This window comes from Coptis chinensis, chromosome 3 (genome assembly GCF_015680905.1).
Source record: "Coptis chinensis isolate HL-2020 chromosome 3, ASM1568090v1, whole genome shotgun sequence".
NCBI lineage: Eukaryota > Viridiplantae > Streptophyta > Magnoliopsida > Ranunculales > Ranunculaceae > Coptis > Coptis chinensis.
In genome coordinates this window covers 65,010,849-65,031,294 of record NC_141458.1, presented here as the reverse complement: position 1 = coordinate 65,031,294, position 20,446 = coordinate 65,010,849, and the positions used below count along the sequence as shown (strand labels likewise).

The following is a 20,446-nucleotide window of genomic DNA, read 5'->3' as shown; positions in this document are numbered from 1 at the left end:
AAGTGCATCAGGTCTTACCATAAGCGGTTCCCAGCCTACATATGTGATCGCTTCGCGAAACCAAGCACCGTAAGTAGTACTTTGGAACAAATCTTCGAAAGACTGTTCCGGTATCAATGTAGGAGATGTCATCTTAAGATGATGCTCTGAAATAGCTGCGAATGATTTGGGAACACCCAACAGAAAAACTGGAATTTTTCTGGTCCACGGAAGTCGTATGCCGAGTCGCGCTCTACTTATGCTGGCGCTTGGTAGCTATGAAGTTTTTAGAATTCCAGTGTTTGAGCTGGTCGCTCACCTTGGCTGAAAAGCCCTCGACAAAAATTCTGAAAAAAAAATGCGAGAGTGAGCTCCTCCTCAAAGGCCTTGGCAGCTCGAGGTCTTGAAGATCGTAAATTGAGACGAAACGTGGGAATCGTGGGAGTGAAAGGTGAGTGATGGAGGTTAGGTGTAGTGTGAGTTGTGAGTGTAAAATGAATGAAGTTTATATAGGTTTAAAGTTGCTAAAACGGATCGGGGAAGTTGCCAAAAAGTTTTTACGGGCAGTTTCGGAAATCCTAAACTTTCCAAACCGAAAACGGAAACAACTCATTTCCTTGATTCTAAAACAAACCTAGTATCTTTTAGGTTGAATTTAGGATAGAATCTACCTATTTAATCGAGATTTCATATACTTATTCATAGATTTGCCTAAACGGCCATATTTTCACCTTGACTCATAATAAATTCTAAAACAAGTGGTCGATATAAAAATCATTTGGAATAGATAACACCACTCCCAAACAATTTGGGAAGGTGTGATCAATATTAAACAACCACGCACAATGAAAATAACCTCATTATATTAAAATTTTCATTCGAAGTACATTTCACTACAAAATTCAAATTACGGAAGTAAACTTACATTAAAATAAATAACAATAATGAAACTACAAATAAACATCAAACGATACTATCCCTAACCACTTCGGTACTGGTAGCGGAGGGCACACGCTCAGGAGATGGCTCCTGAGCTCCCGATGGGCCAGCACCATTCGTCTTTCGGCGATGACGCTCGTGCCTCGATGGTGTGTCCTCAGAAGGAGAATCCCCGTGAGGTGGGAATCGTGCAAGCATGTCGGCGCTGCGGCGCAGCTTCTAGCTCGCCGGCCCTCATCTGTTCCCACCGTTCGTCCTCCCACTGGGATCGGATCTCGAAGTTATGATGGATAGTAGCCTGTCGAGTCCGGAGGTCTTCGCAGATAGTGTTGAGTGAACACATGCCACGATGAATTACGGCCATGCGTTTTGCATCTGACCAACACCTCTCCAGGGCATCCGCATCAAAACAAGTCAAGTCCTCCTCATCCTCCTCGGCATTCTCATTTCCCCCATCCTCCTCGTCCTCTACCCTATCCTCAGGCAACCTCCAAACTCGTTGGACACAATCCTTATAAATGCGAGGATTTCGGTGCAGGGTGATGTAAGACCTATTAGACATCGGAGCTGCTCTCAACTTCAGCATGATCTTGGTTATCAACACAGGGAGAGGTGCAACAGCCTTCCCTACTCCCCTAATCATGCTAAGCAAAAACTCCAAGATACAGAACTCGTACTTCTACTCCTGGAGTATCCATAAAATGTGGAGGCAGTTCAGACCGATGTCGTTGACCTTCTCCTTGCCCAGGACGTTCCAACCAATCCACTGAGCTGCAGCCAGCTGGTTGGTTCTGAGGGATGCTTGGCGAACACAATGCGATCTCGCATTGTAGTTCCCTTCGATAACTGTCACGTGCATCAACGACTCTACCCCATTATATTGGGACTCCTGTAACATGACATCCAGATGGATTCTAGGTGGAATGCCTAGAATCTCGGCCAACAACCCCGTAGTTACTTCCTTCCTCCTCTTCGCCACCATAACAAAAATTCTAGTCCCCTCCAACTCCCTCGTGTTGTAGAACCGTCGGACTAAGTCGTCGTGGTAAAAGGCTTCGGTCGAGTACCACAAGCTATTCCAGTCTCTACTGATCATTTCGTCACCGTAAAACGGTGCTAAGTGGTCTCCAGTAAAAGCTTGCTCCGGCAAAATTCGACGTTGTTGAGCCATTTTAGTGTTTGGAATGTAGTGGGGGTTTAAATGGAATGTGGTGTTGGAATTTGAATCGACCGACTGAAGCAAACAGTGGTGGTGGCGCGGTGGTGGATCGGCAGTTCAAATTTTTTTATTTCCCGGTGGTTTTTGATGATTTAATTTGGTGGAGGTGGTGGTGGAAAGATTTTAGATTAGATTGGAAGTGGATTTGAACTGTGGGCGTGGGTTAATTTGGTTTTCTTTTTAATTTTTTTTTTTAAGGTTATGGAGCTTTGGTGGGTGTTAATGGTGGTTTGGAAGGATGAACGCGACTGTTGGGGCAAAGGTAAGGGCGCGGGTGCGCTGCAGGTGCGCGCGGGTTGGGCCCAAGCCCAATTCGAAATATTTGAATTTTTCGATTTTTTGCGAAACTTCAAATCAAAATTGCCGCTTCGTTACCGGTCCGATATTTGCGAATGAGATATGGAAATGATCAAGAGAGAATTTCCAATCCAATGATCCATAAAACACTCTATTCCGACAGTGCCATATAAGATAGTGGAAAATGTCTCGAAGTGCGTGCATGACGTACGTTATGCGAACGACTGAACTCTAAATTCATGATTATGTCAACCCGGATCAAAATACAATTAAACGGCCTAAGCAACTTTAATGGAACATAAAACATTCTAGGACGGAAACACGAACACCCCACCCCCAAACAAATTTTTTACAACAAAGCTTAGAAAATTTGTTTTTAGCGATGGGTCTTTTAAAGTCGATTCGAGACTTCCTAGATTACTATGTTTATTCTTTAATATGTTTATTATTTATATATATATATATATATATATATATATATATATATATATACTTTTATAATGAAAAACAATAAACAAGAAATACATAATTCACCCCATAGAGAAACATGACTCAAAAATCCAAGAAAACATGCAAGAGTGGAAAACGTGAATTATGTTAAACGTGGACTTAGGATCCGGTACTTACAACCACACACTCCGTAGGGAGGGCCCGGTTACCTTAATGGTGCATTCACCAATATATGGAAATGAAAGGAAATGCACCAAACACAAAAGTTGAGTCGTTTATAGTCAGATACTCGAGACTTTATCTAAACATATGTATGAACATGCAGTTTATCATATATCAACAACCAAAATAGTTGTGGATCATTCCATAAATAAATATCACAGAAAACATATCCAAACACAATTAAGCACCAAGATTTCCTATGACGCAACCTAGTGAAATGAATGCGAAGTCGGATAACCCTATTACGTAACCAAGCATGCACCTTCTTTTTCATTTTTGGACGAGAGGGTGTTCTAGTAAATAAGTGTGGAAAAGTGAATGGTTGTGGAGAATATGGTGGATATGGATAAGTTGTAGAAGGACAGCATGTAAACAATGAGGATGTGGGTTTAGCACAAAACTCATTCATGGTGTGTGTAGGACTGCATTTCAAGTCTGAAAATGAAGGTGTCAAATGCTTTGTTCTTACAAGTATTTGTTTACTAGGTGGATCTAAAAATTATGAAGCATGAGGAAGAAACAAAAGGATCGAGTGCAAACTCGAGATTCCTTTGAAAGGGTGGAAGGAGGGGAGTCGAGGTGGATGTTGTGCAAAGTAGTTCTTGATAGGGTGAATCATCACCTGCTCTAAGAAACTCATCGAATTCCTCATGTAGATTAGTCATATCCTCGTTACTATGATAGTCCTCTACATCTTTGAGAAATTCATATATCTCATCCTCATCCGTAATATGTGTATTGACTAGTGTAGGGATGAAAATGTTGGAGTCTGAACTTCCAAAGGAAAGAAATTTGGGCATATGATTATCAGGGAACGTGTTGTTGAAATAATCTCGAGCAAAGCTCTCGATCATGCTAACCTCTCCATCCATAGATGAATCGGGTAACTGTGTCTTTGTTTTAAAAACATTGACTTCAACAGCAAGATGGCCAAAAGACATGGACATTGAACCATCGCGGCAATTAATGAGTGCATTGGCAGTTGCCAGGAAAGGACGCCCTAAGATGATCGGGACAGAGTCGTTAACGACTTCTGTATCGAGGATGACAAAATCAGCCGGATAGTAAAAATCTTGAACTTTTACCAGCACATTTTCGACCACACCCTTAGGATACTTAATAGACCGATCAGCTAATTGCAACGTCATTTGAGTGGGTTGCATCTCGTCTAGACCTATTTGTCTATACAAATAAAATGGGAGTAAGTTAACACTAGCCCCCAGGTCTAATAACGTGGTCGTCGTATAAGAATCTCCTAAGGTGCATTATCTGATGGGGCGACCGGGGTCCTTGTACTTAACAATTCCATTATGTTGGATAGAGTTGGGAATTGTTACGTTAAAAAGCGTCTTTTGGTATATTGGTCCTAACGCCTAGTAGTACCACAACTCCTTAAGAAACTTAGCATGGTGTGGTAGCTTTTAATAGCTTCGAGGAAGGGAAGATTTATAGTTAGATTCTTGAAAATGTCCCTAATCTCCTCATAATTAGTATCCCTAGTTAACACGCCTAATTTTTGTGGAAAGCGGTGGTTTCGTCTATATTTAGCAATGGTATCACCGGATGTTTAACCGTGGCTTTTCGTTTCTTAGGTTGTGTTGTAACGGGTACCTCTACAGTTGTAGGCTCTTAGGTTTCTATTTTCGTATCTAGTAAAATAGCGAGGTGTAGGGGGTTCTTGGTGGGGTAACTATAGGCATAGTTACTTTGTTATCAACCACTCTGCCCGAAGCGGGAGAGTGATGATGGCCTTTAGCTCACCTACATTTTCATATTCATTACTAGTATTATCGGTTACCTCAAAGGCTGTGTTTGTTGTTTTAGGATTAGGTATTTCGTGACTGAAAACACACCTTTGGGTTGGGCTTTATCTTGAGCCAACTATTGGGTTAAATTATTAACGGATTGTAGAAGCTATTGGTTAGATTGAGCCATGGTTTGGAAAAGTTTTGGCTCACTTGTATGAAGGTGTCAAGGCGATCCGGTTGTGTGGGTGTAGTAGTCACGGGTGGTGTATTTGGAACTATTTCCGTGAATTATTTATGGGTAGATTTTGATAATTATTATTTACCAGGAACGATACCTCTATTAGCATTATAATTATTATAACTACCTTGACCTTGTGCTTGACTTTGTCGAGGTTGCACTTGGTTGTTATAATTATTAAAATCCCGACGACCGTCCTTGTCGTGGTGGAACTTGGTTAAAACGTCGCGTTGGCCTAACATTATTGATTATTGTACCACGGAGGTGGGGCGTGTTGGTTATTTCTCCAACCGAAGTTGGGATTTTGTCTCAAGGGCGTTAGGTTCACTATTAATGGAACAAGCCTGTTCATAGGCTATAGGACGATGGGAGTCGGGATGCTTCGGGGCTCCAATAGAAACTACATGGATTTGAATTACGTTCATGGCGGGGATAGGCTTTTGTTGAACAGAAATGGCCTCTACCTTTTTAGTGAGTGATTCGATCAGAGTTTTAAGCTCGGGATCGTGTTTAATTTCAAACATACCGGCGGCCTTAACTGTATTTGATGAACTAGCGGAGCGGTAGATATCATCACTACCCCCCCAGTTGTAAAAAGTTTATAAGCCTCCGAGGCTCCTTTGCTTAAGAAACTAAAAAGTTATTTCGCTTAGTTTAATCCTCTAAAAAGTTTATAAGCCTCCGAGGCTCCTTTGCTTAAGAAACTACCCCCATTCATTATGTCTAGGACTTCTTTATGGTGGTGTAGAAGTCCTTTGAAAAAGGCACGAACTAACGTGTCTTTCGCTAAGTTATGATGTGGACACTCTATAAGGAGATCGGTGAAACGATTCCAAGCCTCTGAAAATGATTCATGAGGATTTTGTCGAAAGAAATGAATCTTGGAAAACATCTCATCCGTCTTTAGGGATGGGTAAAAATGTTCCATAAACAATTTGAACAAGTTTAGCCCACGAGTCCATTGAGAATTAGGCGCTTGGGCAGTTAACCAAGACGCCGCCTTATCGGCTAAGGTGAAAGGGAATACCCTTAGTTTAATTTGTTCCGCACCAACCGTAGGATGGTGGAATGTTGTTAGGACTTGTTCAATCCTACGCATGTGCTGATAGGGTTTTTCATGGTCTAAACCGTGAAAAACGGGTAACAAATTAAAAATATTTGGGGGAATTCGGAAATCCCCCACAGGGTCTGCTAGAATGATGCAAGATTTGGGCTATCGCTCAAGGCTTTATAAAAGTCCGACAGAGGAGTTTCTCCTTCGTCGGGCATTGTGTCAGGTGGTGTGTGTGAAATATTAGCTAGAGGTGTAGTGGGTGGTATACTAGATAGAATTGTTTGTTGACGTTGTTGTGTGATTACGTTTGGTGTTTTTGTTCGACCAGACCTTAATCTCATACAAGGCTAAGACCAAATTTAGCTAAACCATCAACACTCGAAACAATTCTGATATACTAGTATAAACCTCTAACAGGAGATGCGAGGTGTGGAAGAAAGGAATACCTGATTGCGTCCTTGCTTCGCTTATGAATAGCGTCTTGTTTGGCGTGTTCGGTGTATATAACAAGTTAGAACACTGAAAAACTTGAAAAATCAAAGTTGAATCAAAAGCTGTAGAAATTCGGCAAAAATCAGCTCGGTAGCGGCTGCGCAGAAGCGTGATGCAGCTCCGTGTAACTTCAAGTTACAGTGATTTAGAGGCTGGTCGCTTCGATGTTACAGTTTTTGGGCGTAGTGCTTCGCTTAGAAGCTGTGGTCGCGCTCCGTGTATTTTTTCGCGGAACTTTTCAATGCTGAAATGGACAACCACAGTATGAATCAAACAAGGGTGGGTGGGTTTAATGGGACTTTAAGAAAAAGTACTTATACTACAAAAACAATGTGAAAGTGAAACTAAGATGGCAGCGACACCATTTGATAAAACATAAAATGAATAGTTTACCTACGAAATAAACTATAAACACTCAAAACGTAAGTAAACTAAAACTATGTTATGTGCCTAGTTTATCAAAGAATTCTACTCTCAATCCTATGAGATATAGTGGAGTAGGAAGTTCGTTCCACTCCTAGTCCTTCCGCATGCTGTGTTCTCTACGTACAAGTACTCTTAACTAAAAAGTCTAATGAGAGATTTACGAAGTGGCAACTTGACTACGATGCAACTACCCACAAGATGCAACTAGTCGACTATCAGAACAACTATGGGAATGCTACGTTGATTCTATGATAAGGAGTTAGAGGGGGATTGATTCCACCTTAACTCGACTTAATCCTACTAACGATTTAATCGTCAGTAATCGAATGAATCGCCCATGAGACAATATGGTTACTCCTAATCCCTAATTACACATGGCATTTCTACCAATTCATAACTAGTATGTGAACGATTAAACCCATTCTCATGGTGAACTAATTGTTTCTAGAGTGGAAAGGAATTTACGACGACTCTACGATAATTGGAATCAAGCTTTCATCAATGCTTCTCAACCCCCTCAATGGAGGTTTAGCCGAGAATCATCACGCTATCATTCCCAATGGAATTCAAACAAGACATGATAGAAAGATTGAAACTTTGCTTGTTTAAACCCAATTCAACACTACTAATGCAATAATTGAATTAAACTAATAATGACAATTACTTAAATCTACGAATTGAAACTAAACAATTAATGGAAATGAAACTAACTTATGGAGAACACTATTTTATTAATCTAATGAATAATAAAGCAATGATCCAAATACTAAATTAATAATCTAACTAATCTAAGTCTAGCTATCTACGTAATAAGGGAATTTAGATCTACACAATTGTAATGACAAGAATCAAAATTGACAAAAAGAACTATTTTATTTATCTAATCAATCAAGAACAATGATTCAAAGACTTTAATCTAAAACAAGAATTGAATTTAAACTAAACTTAATTTTATTACATGAAAACTAGATCTATAATTATCTATAGTTTTAAGTCTAACTAGCTACCATTAACAAAAGAGTGAAGCTTTGGTTTTTATACTTTTAGATCCAAAAATCGTGCATGGGCTTGGAGCCATGTTTTAGGCCAGAGAATTAGGCCCAAAACCCAATTCTTTCAGTCCAAAAAGGCCTATTCAGCTGCAGTTGGCTTCAACAGAATTTTCGTCCACTTATGCTCTTTGGATTGGATCAAGGCTTATACCATTGGAAAGCTCTTTCCGAGCCGGTTGTTTTGACATAAGGTAGGCCCCATTCCGAGGTCTGAGTCCAAAGATACGGCCTTCGGAAGTTCTACTGACTTGTGTGCTGTTTCTGCCCGCGTCGACTTTTCAGCTTTTGATCGGGCTTTAGAAAGGTTTTGTGTTCTTGAATCTTGGCCTTTAGTCACGGAACTCCTTAGTAACCGACCTTTGCTCCTTTATCTCGCTAAAGTGGCACAATTCTGCACATAATGGACTTTGAAGCCTGAAATGCATAAAAACACGTAATCAGTGTTAACTCTTAATTATTACTCACATAATTGGTCTAATAGTATGACTGTTACAGGGTTAAAACTACAGTTTTGGGCTCTTATCACATATGAAAATATGAATTGGCATATGCAAATATGAAGTTACATATGTGAATACAAATTTACATATGCAAATATGCAATTTCATAGACGTTTTTTCTGACATCTGATAGGTGACACAGGTTATGTAAATATGAATTTTCATATGTAAATATGAATTTACATGTACACATTGATTTTCACATACGTTTTTTTCCTGTCATCTAACTTGTGACACAGGTTATGAAATGTAAATTTACATATGCAAATATGAATTATAATAAACTATTTTCTGGCATAACTATGAAAATTTGACAAACTGACAAACTAATCAGGCTCATTTCTTGCATTACATCTAGAATTCAAAGATAGTATCCAAAAGTTTCATCCGGAATTCAAAGACAAACTGACATTACATGAAAGATCAAAGATTTACGTCCATAATTCAAACAAAATTAGTATCTCAAAGTGATCCACCAATAAAACACAACACATCATTTCATGATCTTCTTTCTTTGGTATGTTACAGCTATGTCAGATGGAGCTAAGGGCACCAACTTATTTCCAATCTTGAACTTATGCTTCTCCTTGCACCAACTGCCTAACAATTTTCTAACTTTTTTTTTATCCACCTTTCCTTCAACAAAAACCATAAAAAAAAGGTTGCCAAAAGGAGTTTCTTTCATCTTGGCAATATGAACATCTCTAATTCTTCCTTTGAACTCTTGGAAAAGTGCTAGCATAGGCAACGCAGAAGAACGAAACACCTTGGTAGAGCTAGTAGGTTTTACCTCTTGTTGCAATAAGGGGTTGTAATAAATAACTCGATATGTTAAACTAACATTTCAAAATTTACTTTCACATATGAAAATACAAATTTACACAGCAAATAAAGCTATGCAAGTAAACTTTTACATATGAAAATATAAACCAAAACAGTACTGATGAATGCACACATATGCAAATATAAATTTTGATAACATTCTTGTTCTGACTTGTTACATCTGCTAGGCTATGTTAATACTAATTTACATATGCGGATAACAATTATTACCAGATATGTGACTTCTAGTGACTTTACTCCTACTACCAACCTTCTTCTTTCTTTATTTCTTAGAATTCAAACATTGCTTTCTTTTAGCTTGTTTCTCTCCTTCAACCATTTCATCAACATTGTCAAGCGATGCTTGAAGAATAATTTTAAATTTTTTCTTCATTTTTTTGGGGTTTTGTTAATTTCAAGTTTTAGATATGAAAACCTGGGTTGGAATGATTGTTAATTTTGAGTTTCAGATTTGAGTTTCAGGTTTGCAAGAAGAGAGGATGCAACAAGAAGAAAGAGAGAAGAGAAATTTGAGATCTAGGTTTTTATGTGTGGGGGTATTTTAGTTAGTTCCGGTGTTTTAGAAAAAGAGGGGGTTTTTATGGGTTAGTACGTAGTGAGGTGGTTTTTATGCAGGATGTGTATGAACCAGGGAGATTAAACCCAAAATCTGGGAAATTGTGACATAACTAATTGAGCTCAAACCCGGCCGGCATAAGAAATAGTTTCTTAATGCTCAATTAATGTTAAATGTCAAATTGGGTAAATTAGACATGGGTGTGACAGTGAAGAACAAATTCCCAATGGTCTAATTGTGAATACAAGTAAGGTAGAGGGACTTAGATATAATTAATGGTAGGAAAATACTTTCTTGAAAGTTCCAAATGCCTTATTGTAAATATGGATTTGTTAATGGGCACTTTCCATATTAAAGAGATATATATTAAAAGTGTTTTAATATATCAAGTACAAGTACTTGTATGACAAGGACTTGTTCTCTTAAGATAAGACTTGGAATCCTAAGTGGATTCCACTACACACACATACGTATTTTCAAAGTTTCTCTATATATAAGAGAATGACTTTTTGGAGAAAGGGACCATTAGTCTTTCCAGGAAAAGTACAACTAAAAGTAGGAGAAAAGCAAAAGTCTTTTATGGTGTGTTGTGTGATGAATACTACCAGAAGGATGAAGACTAAGTGATTTGGATTCAGCTTTAGAAAGTTTCTATTTACTGTCAATCTCCAATTCCGGCGGCTTTGAAGGTATTTTTCTTTTAATTCTTTTTTGATCAATAATATATTAGCATGTTAAAGATGTAGGATTAAAGTAATCCAAACAATTAGTAGAGATGTAATTTATAGTGATGAATGACCATATATATATATATATATATATATATATATATATATATATATGTATGTATGACAATATTAACTACTTGCTGACCAATCTTCACTTTTCATGTCTATTTTGCGCATCCATTCATGGTTTTCAATTTCCGAAATATTTTGTAGGAGACTGAATCAGAGGATATTGACCTCCTAAAAGAATCACCGGCGATCCTCCTGGATCACCCCATCCATGAATATCGCTTGGTAAGATAATTTTGCAGTACACGATGTTAGTATAAGATAATTGAATATAATTTGATATATAGGTATAAGTACAAAGCAGAAGCTTCAACTAATTACGTTTCGATGTGAGTGTGTAGTGGTTCGTGCCAATTGTGAACAACTGCCATTGGTGGTTGTACGTCTTTGCACCTGAACAGAGGAGGGTTGTCATTCTGGATTCCCTAACTGGTCTAGCACGAATATCGGGAGGGGAGCAATCAATGAAGAGAGTGGTACGATATATGCTAATGACCAATTATGTGATCATAATTTTTACAACATGTTATGAGTTTTGCCAATGCCATGACTTACTTTTGTGTTTGCTTTATTAGGTCACCTACATGCATCGCATCCTGTCTCTACTTTGAGATGAGTTCGTTGGGAGCTGAATAGTTAAAGACTGGAAGATTGAACAGTTGATCGACAATGTTCCACAATAGCTGAATGGGTAATCTCAATTTTCAAGTGTAAATTTGCAACAACAACCTTGGCTTGTAGAGTTACTAAACTATCTATCTCTATGTAGATTCGATTGTGGAGTCTTCATGATGAAGTATATGCAACTTTGGGATGGTCACAAACTCTCTGAAGAGTTTTCACAGGTAGTTACTTAATTTAATTAATTGCTCAAAAACACCATGGTTTTCTTTATTCACACATCCATTTTGACTATGCATGATTGTATATGCCAACTTGCAGGTGGACATGCCATATATCCGGCATAAAATTGCCGTCGAGATGGTGATGTCTGAGTTGAACAAATCACAACCACAGCTTGGGAAGTTTTGAAAGTTTGGGGACCCTCATCATGTGCTTTTGAAACCTCTTATTAACTTCAACATGTGGATGCAATGATTTTAGAAACTAGGGATGCATGTTATGTCGTATTTTGCCGCATTGTCCATGTAATATATTTCGAAGACTATGTAGCAGGATTGAAGTTGGGATATGTACCATTCCAATTTCAATGTGCCGTGTTATGTACTGTATGTGTAATGTGGATGAATATTTTGGTGTCAATGCATGAATATGTTACTTGATCAACACATGCAAGCAGGTAGGTGATCACATCCAATAATTACCTACTTAAATTTAAATTTTGTGTAACTGCATGAACCCATGTAAAATATTTACTAAAGGAACACACCATTGCAGGAATGGTTGTGAATGTTGCTGTTTTTCCTCTTTTCTTTTTTGGGATTTCAGCTCTTTTGTTCATTCAAGATCCTTAATGTTGTTAAACTGTGTAAGTTATTAGAGGAAGTTATATAACGGATGCAACTAATTTTTCTTGTAATTGTTGTTGGGCAGAGATATGTCAGTGGAGTATGACACTGCTTCTGACATATGTGGAAATTATACATACTGTTCGGTACTATGGAGTCGAACGGAGAACAAAATTGTTGTGCTCTGCTGATATTTCATTCGAAGTGTCCAAAAGTTTGCACTTGATCTTAGTCCAGTAAATGAAGGTTAAAAAGTTCGAAATACAAACAAAAGAGGATAAACAAATTTGGTTACAGATTAATTGTCATGAGGGATCATATAGCCTAGGTATAATTGTTTGAACCACTCACCGTTTTGATCAGATACATCATACATGTTACTCTTCCATTTAACTACTGTACAAACTATTGCCAGTGTGGATCATATATGTTGAAATTCTTCTGTTCGGCGCTAAAGAGTTTAAGCGCGAGCCAAAATGAGATTGGAGTTTGGGGTATGACACTGTTGGTGCCATACACGTACCAATGTGTCTGTTTGGCATGTAGTAGAGTTCCGAATATGAAAAGTCAATGTATTATGTCACAGGGAGTGACATAACTTTGACGTATGATATATATTATGTTATAGTCCTGCACTGTCGTGAAATATGACGATATATGCCGGTTTTTTAGCAAACCGATATCGATATTTTATGAATTATTGCCTCGTATGGCCATAGTTCATGACTATGAACATTGATTGTTCATAGTACGTACATTATGGACTCATTATTGTTCATAGCTACCGAACTATGAACAATCACTGTTCATAGTCCAATTGTGATATGAACAAAGAATGTTCACAGCTCATGACTATGAACAATCATTGTTCATAGTCTAATTGTGGTATGAAAAAAGATTATTCATATGGCTGGTCATCGAACTACCCGAGTACTCGAGTCGAGTTTTGCTATACTGAAGCTCGACTCACACATGTAGAAGCTTGCCTTGAATTAGACTTCGAGCTTAATATTGAAGCTGAAGCTCGACTTGTCTAGTGCTAGCTACTAATAGCTCGAGCTCAACTCGGCTTGACTCATTTTTCACTTGGAGCTCGATGACATACTTCTCCAATTCCATTTTTTCCTTCTTAGATTGCCTCTCTCATAGTCTACTTGATAGAAGGGTATGTAATTGAACATGCCAAAATAATCCAACACAAGCCAAAAGTTCAAAACCACAACAAATTGGAGTAAACTGACTAGAGTTACTCAAAATTGATGGAAATTTTCTGACATACCCGAGTTTCCTTAGTTTACAAGGAAAATTTCTGACAAACTTAAGGAAATTAATTTAACTAAGGAAAAAGTACAAGGGAGTAAACTAACTTGAGTTTCAAATAGAGTGCACGAGAGGAACTTGTCTTACATACAATGAACTAGCCTTACATACAATTTTGAGTACATGTTCATCCATTTATATTAAGTTTTGAAAATTCTGACAGAGTCATTTTTAGTGTAACGATGGGTTTCGTAGTCAAAGTGGTTTTCTTCTGTCTTGACTCCCTCTTCAGTGCATCTTCAAGCCTTTCAAATCCCTTGCAGCTCTTGCATTTCAAGTAATTCTTTCCAATATTTAATCTATTCTCAGTAGTTTTTACAGTCCTCCTTCCCTTACAGTCATTTTGAATGCAATGACAGTCTACCCATGGGCACTCTGCCATCCAATAGCCTACTTGACCACACTTAAAGCATTCATTTGTTGATGAGCTTGATCCAATCCCATAATTTTTTTCACAAACAGCTTCATCCAACCATTGTAGATAACTTCTACATGTCGAATGCTGGCACTTCAAGTACTTCCTTCCCGGATTATTTTATGTTTGCGATATGCCTAACAATCGGATACCATCACATGTAGCTTCCTTACAAGGAGAGCACATAAATTGGCACTTAATAGCTGAGTGTCCAAGTTGATCACATAACTGACATTCAACCTGCGGTCAACAACTCAAATATATACTAATTCAGGGGAGTTGAAACAACAAAGTTTACACACCAAAGAAAGCTCAAGAAAAGTGCAAAAAGAGGGATAAAAGGTCACTACTGTAGGAACCGTTATTTTCAGAACGAATATTTCTACAAACCACGAGAACCCACGCACAGCGGAATCAATGGGGCTCACGATTTTGGATAGAGAACATACCTTTTAGATTCGGTTTAGATAACTCTGAGAATACAAGATTTATGAATCCGAATCAACAATCAACCCCTTGATCTTTTGTTGTATTCCTTTAGAATATATTGGAGGTTGTGTGGGCAACGATCTACCCATCCTCTTCTTTCTCACAAAGCTAGATCCAATTTTGGATCTATCTTTCCTTGCCTTTTTTTCTAATATAGTGAATAGTGAATTTCGGCCAAGAGAAAGAGTATTCTATTTATAGGCTACAACAGGGACCATGAGGCGAAATAAGGGTTGGGCCTCCTAACGGGCTTGGGCTTCTCATGTTTGCCCAGAACACACGGTCCAAGTCCGTCAACAAATTGCTTATTCCACTAAAGGCCATTGTTTCACTATCGCCCTAATCCCAAATTACGTGCCAGTTTTTATGGGCTCCATATTATATGCTCGTTGATCTCCCCGTGTTTAAGATATCGAATGTCCGTTGATTAAGTCAAGTTACTGACAACTACATTAATCAACTTCTTATGTCCTTGAGTAGTACCACTCAACCTCATTGTCATGTCGGAATAAATCCACCTGCAGGGTTTACATTCTAATCTTTTTTAACTTCTCAAGGGGTCATCATCAACCCGACTTCTTGCGGGTCACGGATTCCTTCTATAATCAACAGCACACCTTATATACAATGTCATTACCCAATCCATCGAGTTTGTTGATTCACAAATGAATCTCACTCATTGATGATTTAAAGCAATGTACAATGCACCTAAGTGCCCGTTATTATATCCGGATTAAGAGGACAAGCATCCATAATAACAGAGGCGTTTGTTCTCTTATACAGTTAGTATAAAGAGAAACAACCTCACTTGGTCATGTTCAATACACACAAAGTGTACTAGTGTAATCCTATAGTCAAGATAGACTAATACCAGATTATACTACAACCGTGCTAATGGTTTGTCCCAATCCATCTAGGTTGTGAACGATTACTTATACTTTATAAGGTACTGCTGATATGATCTTCTGTGTGTTCACACCATATCATCTACAACATAAAGTATTAGACACATGCATATAACTAATAACATATATAATATGCATAACATTTGCCCATATGATTCTCCTTTAAAATATAAAGAATTAGAGTTAATACAAAAGTAATGCTTTTAGTATATAAACCTATCAACTACATCAGGTTTTAAGTGGTGTAGTACGTGCTTTATGAAACTAGAATATGGTGGCTAGGAAAGACAAGAACTTATTGCCTACCAATATGTTGTCTTAGGTGTGTTGGGTTTGCTTCTATTATGAGTTATGTGCTAGAGAGACCACTGACTAGTGTCCAACTTTCATTACCTCCACTACTTCCACACGACACCTCAGATCCAACACCAGCATTACCACCATCACTGCCACTACCACCATGCCCACCACATTCCCAGCAAATACTCGTATTAGATATGTGATAGCTCAAATTCTTATACTACAGAGTATCCAGACTCACCAACAAAAAGAATAAAAAGAGTAGAGGGAAGCAACATTGATAGCAACTCAAATGAACAAATGTGTAGCATTATTAAACAAAACAAAGTCTATCATATTTCCAAGACTATTTCTTTAGACGTTGATTTCATACTTAAAAAAAAAAGTACAAGAATTCCACATTTGAAAATCAGATGAGTTGCAAAATTATCTATATGTGCATATAGACTCAATAAATTGTTTAAAATTTATTGTAAATTACCTTCATTGTTGCAAAATTAGAGCTCGTGATTCGATTGTTTGCACCTTGATTCAAATCTTTCAGTAGCAGTAATGGGTGGTCGTATTTGGAAGATGCAAAAATCAAGGTTTGAAGCTGTTCTTGATGGGCTACATCTGGAGGAATGGTACAAGATTGTGTAGAGCCTGAACTGGATGCAAGGATGGACACAATAGCTGAACATGAGAGGGTAGGTGCGAACCTTTACAAAACTAGGGTGACTCAAGACCGAGAGGGCTCAGACTCTCTGTTTATTGTTTAAGGGCTGTGTGTGCAACAAGAAGGTAATTTGTAGGGAAAAAAAGAAAAAAAAAGAAGTTTCAAGAGAATTACTCGTGGAGCTTGTAAGCAGTAGCGACTAGAGAGAGAGAGTAGTGTTGGAAAATTTGGGAAATTATGAGGTTGGCAGAGGAGGGGAGATCGAGGTGGAAGCCTGCCCTAATAGCAGTGCGAATAATTGGCTTGGGTCAGAAATCTCACTGGAAGAAAATATCTCAAAAGGGGAACAGTCAAACTTCCAAGCGTCCTCTAGATTTGAATGAAGCTGAGTTATTAGAGCTAAAGGCATACCAAGCGCACGAAAAAAACGAAAAATGGTGAAGGCAAGGGACATTTTTCCACAGGATCAACAAGGAAGTAAGAGTAGAGAGAAAAATAATATGAAAAAGGTGGATGATAGGGAAGCTAGAAAAATTAGAAGACACTTGGTAGATGGTTTACAGGAGAAAAAGGGGGAGTCAAAGCTAAACACTGTGGAACAGAGAAACAATAGGAAGATGGAAAGGTATGATGAGCAAGATGAAGTAAGGGAAGGTAAGAAAATGAGGGTTACATATCAGAAAGGAATAGAGATCAAAGCAAGAGAAGTGGTGGTTATAGAGTCAAGTACTGAGGGCTCGGACAATGCTAGCAGGAAGAAACCAAAATCAAGGGACATGGAATAGAGTAAAAGTGGAGGGGAGGATGATAGTGGAGGAGATGACTTTGTGGAGTATAGTGAATCTGAAGAAAAGTACTCTACCAGTAATCAACCCTATTTTGCTTATGGGGATCCTACTTTGGTATCTGCGGATTATGAGAGCGATGCTAGGATAGAGCACTCTGTTGATATAGGGTCGAATGATAATGAGGAGGTGGAAACATCTGAAGGAAGTTTTGGAGGAGAGAAAATTCTGGGAGCACATTTGAACTATATCACAGGTAAAATTTCAAATGTTAATTCTAGTATAGAATGGTTTTTTAATTTTGTATATGGTAATCCTTATTCTTGTAAGAGGAAAGTAGTGTGGGATGATATTAGGAGTTTTGCTGGTTTAGTTCCTAGTCCTTGGTTATTATTTGGGGATTTCAATGCGATAGCTTCTTTAGATGAAAAAACATGGGGAGTGCTAAAAAGAGTAAGAATGGGCAGAAGGTTAGTCTAGACAAATCAAGTGCTTTTTTCAGCAAGAATGTTCATGCTAGACATCGACGCATGCTGATGAGATTCTGGAAAGTTAAAAGGCTGAAGGAGAAGGACAAATATCTACAGTATAATGATGCTTAGGGAGTACTTGTCGTCCTAATTAAGTTTCATTGTCGTCTATCTTTTAGCTTATTTTGTAGCTGTCATATTGTAATGGCTGTGGTGGATTTCGAATATGAAAATGACCTTCAATCTTATAAGAGGAAGGACGGTAGATTTAGGGCAAACAGAATGTGGAGATGGCATGTTGAAATAGGGACATTTGATGAGTAATGGCTGGTAGGTAAGAGTTCTAAAGAGATTGTTGGTATGGTGAACAGTAACGGTTTTAGGTTGTTCTTACAATGTCATCCACAATCACCTCACTATGTGGATTTAGAAACCCAAGCCCACATGTGGGAAATATTCAAAGTTACAGTGAACTGCTTGTACAAACTGACTTGGGATATGATGACTGTTGAGAGTGGAAAGTTTTCCAATATTGTGAGTGACTTAGATTTGCTTACGTACTAGGGATTTGATGTTAAATTCTTGGTGAAGTATGTTTTAGAAATGAAACGTGAGTGTTGGAGAGTTTGGAGTTGGATTTGGTGAGATTGAAAATGGACAACTTCAAATTGTGTGCAACCTGTCATGAGTATGCACGGGGCATGTCATTGATAAATAAAGACTGTAAGCCTGACAGTAAAGAAAGTCTGAGATGCATACAAATGTACTGCAAGGTCCTTTATGTGAGGTTTGATAATGGTGATGCCAAAAGGAATGTTGTTATGAGAGGTTTACTTCTGGCTCAATTGCATGCGCAATGGGCATTTGAGATGCGATTTCTACAGTTAGATTCTTTCGTGTCTTCCTGTGAGTTGCTTTCTAAGTTTGACATTCCCAAATATTATGAGAGCCCTGTTTTCCATGATGAACAACCCCCACAAGAAGTCCTCCCTCTGCGAGCGCTTAAGAAGGTCATTTTCACTATATTGTGACGACATTGCTTCTTTATTTATTTTCATATTTTCATTGTCGAGTTTGGCAATGACATTTTATCATGAGATGTCTTGGTGTAGTTATTGCTAGGGTATATTGCATCATCGATAGTTGTACATTAGTTATTTTCATTGTCGTTTATGGTCATTACATTGCATCAAGAACCATTAGTTACCCTTATTGGTATGTGGAGAAGGTGTATTCATTATCATGTTTCATCTGTATATTGTGTGTAAATGGACATTCTTATTGTATTTATTAATTGTTCCCTTAATTTGCGACTGCAGAGTTGGCCCTTGCACACCAAAGAATGAGGCAGTTGGATTTGCGCTGTCTTAAGCTGAGCACATATTTAAACAGCTCAGACGGCACTTCATAAGATAGTTCGTCTTGAAAATGTGTAACATGGCAGCCTCTTCGGTGGCATTGTGAAGAAAATAATTCAATTTAGTTATGGGGTTCTATTGCTTGTTTGTTTAATGTTGGGATATTTGTAGATGTGATGGTTACTATCGTTATCATCTGACTAGTTTATGCAAGTGCTAATGTTTTGGGTCCGTAATGTTTTTCCCTAATGTTTTCCATAATGTAAATGAGTGCTTTAGAATGTATGCATGTGTTTAGGGTTGGCCATCCAAATGTATTTCTGGGCCATCTCTAATTTGTGTAGATTTCTTTGAACACGAAACCATTGGTAACATTGTGCTCTTACTGACTTTGGGCAATGCATCAAAAACTTTCCTTTTGGATTTGATGATTTGAGATAGAAGTGATCCCACCTCAGTACCTACAAATTACTTCAATAAGCGAACTTAAAGCACTCCAACAAACAGGTCTAATTGCATGATAATATCATTTAATTGCAGATAGTAGACATGTTTCTTTTTTGGTTGGGAGCTTTTTGCGAAGTTGGAGAGACCACCAGTCGATGACCTGTTGAATTGAGCATTTTTAAGATTGAAAACAAAGTATAAATGAAGTAAGTTCTTCAAATAAATGAAGGTCAGATATAGAAATTAAAAAATAGCAAAGTATAAACATTATTCGGTTGATTAAAGGTCAGGTATGAACATTCATTGTTCATAGTTCAATGGTATGAACAATGAATATTCATAGTCCAAATAGGTATATGCACATTCATTGTTCATACTCCACTAGGTGTATGAACACTGAATGTTCATAGCCCAACAAGAGTATGAACATTCATTGTTCATAGTCCACTAAGTGTATGAACACTGAATGTTCATAGCCCAACAAGAGTATGAACATTCATTGTTTATAGTCTAGAAAGGGGTATCAGAATTTACCTGATAATCAATTTCCCTATCAAACAAAAGGTCTTCTACTAGAGAACCAACTATTTGGAAATTGTCACCATCTCCCCATACGATTGTGCTTCAAAAACCCCAAGAAATTAGCATCAGTCAAAAATGCTATTTGATGTCATTTTAAACTTGTAAAACACTTACAGTCTTCCTAGATTTACCTGGTGTCCGCCATTTTGAAGAAAGTGTCAATAATTTGTTTATGGCTTTCTTCTAATCCATGATAGTAGGGACTTTGCTTAGGGTCTAGTAGTGGCCCACTGTCAATATCTCTGACTTGCTTCCCCTTATCAAGAATTTCTTTGCCAGTGTCAAGGTTCATTACTTTTTTGAGTGGCTTTGTCTTCCCTTCTATGGTGAAATTAGGGTCCATCTGCTTAGTTTTCCTATCTCTATTGTTCTTCACTTTCCTGGTTATGGAAGTTATTTTAATTTCTATCTCAGCTTCTTTCTCCCCATCAATTCT

The 20,446-nt window shown here is 37.9% G+C and overlaps 1 non-coding gene across 1 annotated transcript; it reads left to right on the top strand.

Annotated features, from left to right (window-relative positions):
• Positions 1–5,880: 5,880 nt before the first annotated feature.
• LOC147510419 (small nucleolar RNA R71) lies at positions 5,881–5,984 on the top strand. The gene has a single exon (XR_015219667.1). It is a non-coding gene; the product is annotated as a small nucleolar RNA R71 (small nucleolar RNA).
• Positions 5,985–20,446: the final 14,462 nt, after the last annotated feature.